This window comes from Propithecus coquereli, unplaced genomic scaffold (assembly GCF_000956105.1).
Source record: "Propithecus coquereli isolate 6110/MARCELLA unplaced genomic scaffold, Pcoq_1.0 Scaffold12, whole genome shotgun sequence".
Taxonomy (NCBI): Eukaryota; Metazoa; Chordata; class Mammalia; order Primates; family Indriidae; genus Propithecus; species Propithecus coquereli.
The window spans coordinates 2,792,936-2,802,023 of NW_012136080.1; positions in this window are offsets into that span (position 1 = coordinate 2,792,936).

A 9,088-nucleotide genomic window follows, 5' to 3' on the forward strand; every position below is an offset into this window, starting at 1 on the left:
TAATTAAATAGATTAAAAATTCAATTTCTCAATCACACCAGCCACATGTCAAGTGTGCAATAGGAAGCACAGATATAGAACATTTCCCTTGCGGCAGAAGTTTTTATTGACAGTTTGGCTCTAGTTATCGATTTGCGTTAAGTTGTTTCCCATCCAGGAATATTAGCTTCCCACATCACTGACTTTGCAAAACCTGCCGGCTCACTCTCACCTCCTTCGTATGTTATAAGACTACTCCACGCTGCATTTTCCAGTTTTTTAAATTTCTTAGGCGGCAATTATAGAGTACAATGATATGTAGTTAGTAGTCTTAATTTATTATTTTATGTGTTAAACCTAGGTTTTTAAGCTATATTAAAACCTTCTTGAGGACAGGAATTATGGTCTTATAGCCTCATAGGGCCCTGTAAAACTCTAGGACCATATTATTATAATTAATTTTTTTTTGAAGTGCTTTCCTGGACTAAGCTCAGGGATTATACATGTATCTTCTTCTAGACTGTGGGCTTTCACAAGACAACATTCATAATTTGTTTATTGATGTATCTATCTCAGTGCCTGATACACAGTAGGTGCTCAATAAACCTAAAAAAAAAAAGAGAGAGAATGATTTTATTTGATTTTCAAAACAACAGTGTGAAATAGGTACTATCTTTATTTTTACAAATTCAGAAATCGAGGTTTAAGAGAGTTCAATGATTTGATGAGTCACAGAGCTGATAAGAATTGCATGTTTGCACCTCAGTGCTCCTGCAGGTGACCTTTCTCTCCACTTGGTGTCTCATCCTCCTTCCAGCAGGGTAATCTGGACTTCTTCCATGGCTGCTCGAGGATCCTGAAGGGAGGAAGTGGTCTGAGATGTATCAAAATACTACTTCCTCATCATTCTATTGATCCAAGCAATAGAAAATCCAGCACAGATTCAAGGGGCGATGGTATGAGTTCCACTTCTGTATGCAGGAGTAGCGTGTGCAGACAAGGGGGGCAGGGATTGCTGGGAGATCTCTGGAGACTAGCTATCCCATGGAGTCACTGTTTCTATAGGACAGAAGTTTCCTGGTAGTCTGGTCCTTTTGTAACAATTCTCTCACCTCAGAATATCCTTCTGTGAGATCCGAAAGCCTTTAAAGCAAAGCTGTAAGCTACTGGAAAATTCCCACTAAAAATGTGACTTGGGTTTGATATTTAGAAATCAGAAGATCTCTAAAAAATTTAGGATAGCCTCTCTGGAAGCAGGCAAAAATAGATGTCAAGACACTATACAAGGAACTCGTGCATCTATCTTGCTTGGGGATGCTTATGTCTCCCAGTAAGAGGCCTTTTGAATAAGTGCTGCTATCCTGGGATTCTGATAGCTAGATTTTTTGCCTGTAGGGTAAAGTCCCTTAAGCTGTGAGGTTAAGACACTTGTATTTTCCTTCCAGAGGGAAAACAAGAAAGTTCTGGAAAAGACAGGAAAGACGTTTCCCCCAAAGGATTCTTTCGGCACCCTTCTGTATCCCACTCAGCAACTTCAGATTTTTATAATCAAATAATGTCTATTTAGCACATGATTATCTTTTGTGATGAGCTGCACTTTTATAGTTGTGTGAATTACTCATGTTGGAAATAAGAAATAACACTTTAAAGAAAATCATCTGAATTTGTTGGGGTAATAGTCTAAGCAATGTCTCTGAAAGAGGGAAATGTAACAGAGAAGCTCATGGATGTTTTTTTCCTTGTTGCAGTTAGAGAAGGATGTTAGAAGAATGCTGCTAATTTAGGGGCCCAAAAGGAGCAGTCAACATGAGAAAATGGAAGACAATAGAAAGTTTGAATTCTGTTCAGCTTCTGTCAGCTGAATTGTATTTTGGGGAGCAATTAATTATACAACACAATGGGTGTTTTTAACAGCCCCCCATACCCCGCCTTGTGAGTGTGTGTGTGTGTGTGTGTCTGTGTGTGTGTTTCTTTCTCAAATTTCCCTGGTAAAAAAGAAAATTACAAAAGCAGCTGAGCAAAGCATACTCTTAGGAAACACAAAATGAAGCTAGGCTCAGTTGGAAGTTTGGCTGTCGATTCCTCAGAGATGCAGTGGGCACATCAGTCTTTTCTGCAAGCTCCCTTGATCCCGCACTTGGAAGTAGCTGGAAAAGTCTTACGCCCTTGATTGACAAAATAGAGATCTCAAAAAAGACATAGCTCCAAGTGGGAAAGGCTTGATTCTGAATTATTCACATTTTGAGAGCAAATGAGTCCTCTCAACCTCAAACCAGTAGGCTGGGATTTAGATACTAGCATTCTGCCCTGCCTTGCTCTGATGTGATTTACTTTGCAGCAGAATTTAGAAATAAAGCTCTAGACCCCAATTACGGGGGCGGGGTCTCAGAATGATTTGGTCAAACTCCTGTTCTGTTTACTATCACTGTGTAGCAATTTATTGCAAACTTAGTGGTGTAAAATAACAATGATTTCACTATGCCCCCAAGTTCTTCAGGTTGGCAATTCAATAAGGGCACAGTGGAGATGGATTTCTTTTCTTTGTAACATCTGGGCACTCAGCTGGGGAAACTCAAATGGCTGGGAGTTAGAGAATCTAAATATTTCCAAAGATGGCTTCTTCATTTGCTAGTCTGAGTGTTGGTGCTGGCTTTTGGCTGGGACCTTGGCATCTGTGGGCAGTCAGTCTTTCCATGGGGGTTGGCTTCCTACAAAGCACTGGGGCCTTAGGGTAGTTGGACTTTTTGTAGGGTGGCTCAGAGCTTTAAATGTGAATGTCTTGCTTAACCAGGCAGAAGCTACATCATCTCTTATGATCTAGCCTCGCAAGTCACAGAGTGTTACTCCTGCCATACTTTATTCATCAAAACAGTTGTAAGCCCACTCAAATTCAAGGGGAAGGGACATAGGTGCCACCTCTTAATGAGATAGTGGTATATCAACAGTTACAGTATCAAAGAGCATGAAGGATGGGAGATATTATTATGGTCAGTTTGGAAAATACAATGATTTACACCCCTGTTGACTTAGAAAAAGGTTTAGGAATGAGTGTTACAGCTTGCCTGGAGGGTCATATCTATCCACCAGTTACTCAGACTCATACTCTGCAAAATAGTGGACCAAAGAGCCCATGTCTCATGGATGTGGAAGAGTGTATATCTCTTCTCTTCTCATAACAGAGGCACAAGAATGTAAGCAATTGCATTTGGAGTTTTTTACATACCTATGGCTGGCTGACACAGGATATGAAATCAGTATATGTTGTTCAATTTAATTTTCATATATCAGCAAATAACCGGTAAATATGTCATTTTAAATAATGTTACTTAAGTATTGATATATACTTGTGTGTATATGTATATATGTATTTGTAGAAAAATCTAGAAATAAATCTAACAAAAGACATACGACACCTTTATGGAGAAGAATATAAACATTTGTTGAAATATATTACAGAAGACCTCTTAATGAAGAGAAAAATTTTCATAAAGGTTTTAATATAGTCACCATGATGGCTTTCCTCAAATTGGTCTATAAATTTAAGGTATTTTGTCAAAATCTGAACAGTGTTTTTGTATGTTTGGTTAATTTTTGTTTTGTTTTGTTTCATTTTTGTTTTGGTAATATAATTCCCCTTTGCTTAAGTTAGTCAGTGGGTTTCTGTTCCTTGCCACCAATGAACCCTAACTCACAAAATAAGTTAATTTATAATCTATTCTCCCTTTCCTCAACTCTATCCTGTTGGTGAGGATGGTATTTTGATATAGGCACAAATAGCACATAAGACCTAAAAGGATGTGACTTTTCATCACTCCACTAGGTAAGGAGTGATCAAGAGTTAAAAACCACAGTTTCAATGGCTCCAATTCAGTTTCATTAGTATCTCTAAGGTTGCTAGCAGTGTAACTAATGTACTCCAAAATGACTTTTTTTTCCCAGTTTACAATTATTCATCACTCATTCATTTTTATTCCACAATTAATCATTGAGCACCAGCTTTGAGAGGGGCGCTGTGCTAAGTGCTGGAGATAAAATGGGGAAATAACAGCAATGACAACAACATGATTTCTGCCCTCATGTAATCATTAATAACATTCTCAGCAGGGAGACAGACAGAAATGGTTAAATAAGCACAAAATAATTTTATTTTATTTTTTAATTGACAAATAAACTTGTATATATTTATGATAGCATATATATGCTGTTATAGAATAGCATAGGATGTTATTTAGAAATATGTATACATTGTGGAATGGTTAAATTGAGCTAATTAACATATGTAATACCTCACATTTATCATTTTAATGTAGTGAGAACACTTAAAATCTACTTTCTTATCAATTTTCAAGAATCCAATACTTTGTTATTAACTATAGTCACCATCTTGTACAATAGATCTTTTGAATTTATTCCTCCTATCTAACCAAAATTTGCATCCTTTATCAACATCTTCTCAATCCCCTCCCTCCGCAGCCCCTGGTAATAAAATAATTTTAGATTGTGGCAGCTGCTATGATGGAGGTAATCTGTTTATCTTGTTGGATGCCACCACATGGAGGGGATGCTGAAAATTTTCAAAATAAGCCTCTGTACTTTACATTCCTAGAAGTATGTAGTATTATTTTGCAAACATCCATCTTCCAACAGGATGCATAATATTTGGAATCAGACTATCACATACTGGTTTCTGTTTCTTAGATATCACAAGAAAACTTTGCTTTCACCCATCTATCATATTCCATATCTTCCCCTTGTTAATTGAACTAATTTCTTCTATTAAATGATGATTAAGTAAGAAAATATCCAATCCTAAAGTGCCGAGGAAATAACTCAATCTTTGGAAGTAGATTAGATTTAGAGGAAGTAATTCAGAAAACATGAATTTAATAATTTTACTGGAAAATGGAATAAACATTTAAAAGTATCTATTATGACTTGTAAATAAATACAGTTAACTTGAAGAAAAATCTAAAGTATTTGGATACTCATATTTTTTACAACCGTGTCCTCTATAGCCCATCCCTGCCTATGACTTCCATCTCATTCTCCCTCACTTTCTGTGACTTTCAGACAGATTGAACTTCTTGTTTCTTCCAGAATAGTAAAAAAGATGTTCTTTCTCTTCTTTCTTGAATGTCCTCTCCTTCCATTATCATTTGGGAATGGACTCTTGTAGAGGTTCCGATTAATTTACTGGTAATTTTCCAGAAACATTAATTACCTAGGACAGAATTTAGTTTTTCCAGCCAGGCTGTGTGTGTCCTTACATAATTAAATCATCTCAAAGGAGATGCTGGCTGGAGTTTTGGCAACATCCAGAAGGTTTGTAAGAAGTGGGTTAGTTTCTGTAACTCTAGAACCACATGTTTAAAGCTTCTAGAGATCACCAGAAGTATTTGAGGCAGCTGAATAGTAGTCCCCCAGCTTTGTTCATCTCTTCTTTCAGTGTCCCTGGACAATTGGAGGCTTCACCAACTGTGTCTTGCATTTAATTAACCAGTATTTACTGAATAGTACTCTATTCCAGGCCCTGTGCTGAGGGTGCTGTGGACAAAGGTGTCACAAATTGGGTTCCCTGGGAAGTAAACTCAGAGATGTGGGAGGTACGTTGGGGAGTGCTCTTGGGATCAGCACACCTGTGGGAGGGAAGGGAAGGGAAGAAGCTCTATGGGGTAAATGGAGAGGTTTGACTGTGATAAAGTTCCAGTAGGAGCCTTAGCCAACCATACCGGGAGCTTGGAAGAATGAAGAATGATCTTTCAGAGCTGTCTTGCATTGTGGCAAGAAGGGCTGGTCCTTTATACATCTGCATCAATGTTGGCCACTCCTGTTAGTGAATGCAACCTTGAGCAAGATGGCTCTTTTTGATTTTTAGCTTTCTACAATCCCCACTGGCATCAGAGGGCTCTCTGCCAGCAAATCTCCCAGAAACCACAGCACTAAGTTCTTTATTCTTGAAGGGTGATCTGGGCAGCACATCACACATCTACCACAAATGGCAGACAGAGTTGGCAACAGATTAGAGATTGTCTAATTCTAGCATTGTGTGATAAGGATTACAATAGGAGTGAGTATCTCATATGAGGGTAACTTAATGTAATTTAGGGAAAAATTTAGAAAGAAGTAGCATATAAGTTCTGAAAGATCATTGGGAATTAGACAAATTAGACAAATGTGAAGTGGTGATAAGCGAGGAGATTAAAAAGCCTGCAGGTAAGAAAGTAGGTGATGCTTGGGAAACTACTTCCAAAGCAGATACATAGAGCCAGGTTAGATATTCTAAAAGAAGTAAGGGATAAGCTGAGACTTGAGAGATAAGCAGAGTTAGTCAGGTGAAAGAGGTGTGCGTGCGTGTGTGTGCGTGTGTGTGTGGTAGGATGGTGGGGTGTTATAGATGGGAGAGCTTATGAGAAGGTTGGGAAGGAGGAAGGAAAGGCAAGTAGGGGGAGAGAAAAAGGGAGAAAGGAGAAGAGAGAAAAAGGAGGTGAATAATTGAAGGAGGTTTTAGTTTGGCTGAAAAGTGGGCTTTGAGCATGAATGTCCTTGTGTATAATATAGACAAGTTCAGACTTTATTTTCCAAGAGTGTGATGGGAAAGCCCTGAAGAACTGTAAACAGAGGAATGACATCATCATGTTTTCTGTCATCTGTCTGTATCTCAGAACACATCACATCATTGTTCTCTGAGGGTTTATGCATGGCACCACTTAGGTATAACTGAGTCTGAAATAGTTTCATTTTAACATCTTGTTACATAACTCCCATGCTGCATCAGTCAGGTTTGACATAGAATAAGAAATTTATTATTGGGTTAGACTTTATAGAATTGTGGGAGCTGGTGGGACAGGCTGAGCAGGCTGTTGCTTTTGTATCGGGTATTTGGCCGGAAGTTGCTATGGTTCAGCCAGACCTACAATCAGGAAGGAAGGTTGGATGTGAATGACAGCAAGGACAAATGGGAACCCATGAAGACGAACTATAACAGAACCCATGGCTACCTCTTGCCACTGTCAGCCTTGACAATGTGGGTGACCTGTAGGAAAAGCTGGTGCCCTTCACTGTGGAGCTGCACATGCATCTGGCCCAGGGCCTGGAGAAGCTGAGGGAGGAGATCTGGTGGGCACTGGAAGAGCTGCAGATCTTGGTGCTTCCCCATCCCAAACAGGTGGGGCAGAGGTCAGTGACGACGTGTGAGCCGCAGCAGCGCCTGCTGCTCTGCATCTACCTTCAAAGGGCAATGGCTGCTGCTTCACTCCCACCTTCTAAACATCATGTGAATTTGTCTTGTGGCCAATGCTAATTTAGAACCATGCACAGAATAGAATTCTGGAAGGCATAATTCTAGCTCCACTGAGTAGACACTGCAAAAACCACCACACAACATGTTTTGAGTACCAAACACTGTGTATACACACACACTATATACATATATAAATATATAAATTACAATATGTATGATATAATACAATATAATATATAAACATAAATTATAAACTATATAGTTTAATAATTAATGATATATACATATATACACACATATGTAGTGTAATTATTTCAATACCCTTTGAAGGATTATTATCCTCGTTTTATAAATAGAAAAACAGAGAGATAGATTGAATGATTTGCCTTAGTAAGAAGTAAAACTGGCATTCATATTTGTTAGTCTAATTCCCAACCTATATTCTTATTCACTATGCAAAACAGTCTTCTCTGCCAAGTACTGTAAGAAGGTAGACAGATGATACATATATGTGCTCACACACACACACACACACACACACACACGTAAAACACTGCTTTTGTCAGCATAGCGTATTTTGATACATCAAGTCCTAAAATGAAAGAAGATGCACACGGATGCTTGCTAATGACCCTTGATGCCTGATACTAGGATCTCTCCTTGGTACTCTGACAGTCTTCTGGCAGCTCATCCATCACTGCTGTCATAGAGGCATTGTGGCTTTAACTGGCTTCCCAATTTTCCGGGGCTTATAGAACATTCCAAACCATGGATACCCAGGTTTACGACATACATGTCTACTATCACCAAACATACCCTAACGTCCTCTAATGACTGCATCTTAAAATGGGATGGCTCTCCTGATTTGTTTTTCCAGCTGTTAACACCTTACTGTCACTGAGAGAGGTCATTCCCGAGGTGGAGAATCTGGGGAAGGAGGAGAGGTACTCCATCCTAGGGCCTTCTCACTTCCATGTGCTTCCGTCACTGCCAGCTGCCAGCTTCTGCATCTCTTTCCCTCTGTCTCCAAGCCGGGGAGACCGCCTGAGAGTGCACAGCAGACCTGGAGTTGCAGGGAATGAGTGGTGAGAGCTGGTATAAAATCCTCCAGCTCCCTCACCCTCAGCCGGGATAAATCTGAGGCATGTGATTTTATGATTTCCCAGAATTTTCTTGTGGGATTGAATCCCGGTTATTCACAGTGTTAACTTGCTAGATGAACACGCTTTATCTACTGCTTTTCCTTCCCTGACCTCCTCCCATGCCCCTCTGAAGGTGCTCCCTCCACTTTCCCAATAAACTATTTGTACTTGATTCTTTGGCTCAGAGCCTGCTTCTGTGGAAATCCAAACTGAGATAAGAGAGAAGGACCCGGAAGAGAAATGAAGAAAGCAGAACGTAGCATAATAAATAGAAAGAACCAGTGGGAGATGCTGGATAGCAAAAGGGATCTGGGATGGATGGAGAAACTCCTGGGATTCTGAGGGACAAGGAGAATGTTGTTATCGTAACCTGAAAATAAAACTGCTTGGTGAGCTGCTTACACAGACCTGTACATACATCATATCTGCGATTGAGTCTAATCACCACCGTGGGGGCTCATAGTTGAAAGACATGCTCATCAGTTAGAATCATTGAAAGGGCCCTGGTTCATTTTAAAGCAAACCTTAAATGGGGCAGGAGACTTTTTATAAGGAAGGTTTAATTTCACAAATGTGTCACCTTATATATTCCTCCCAGGTGTGATGTTTTCTTCTTCCTCCCTTTCCATTTGCATGCCCAGAGATAAGTCAGGATTTTTCTCATTTTGTGGCCCATCTTTTCCCTTCTAGATTTTGAAAAAGTCAAAGTCAGAGCCACATTTGTGAC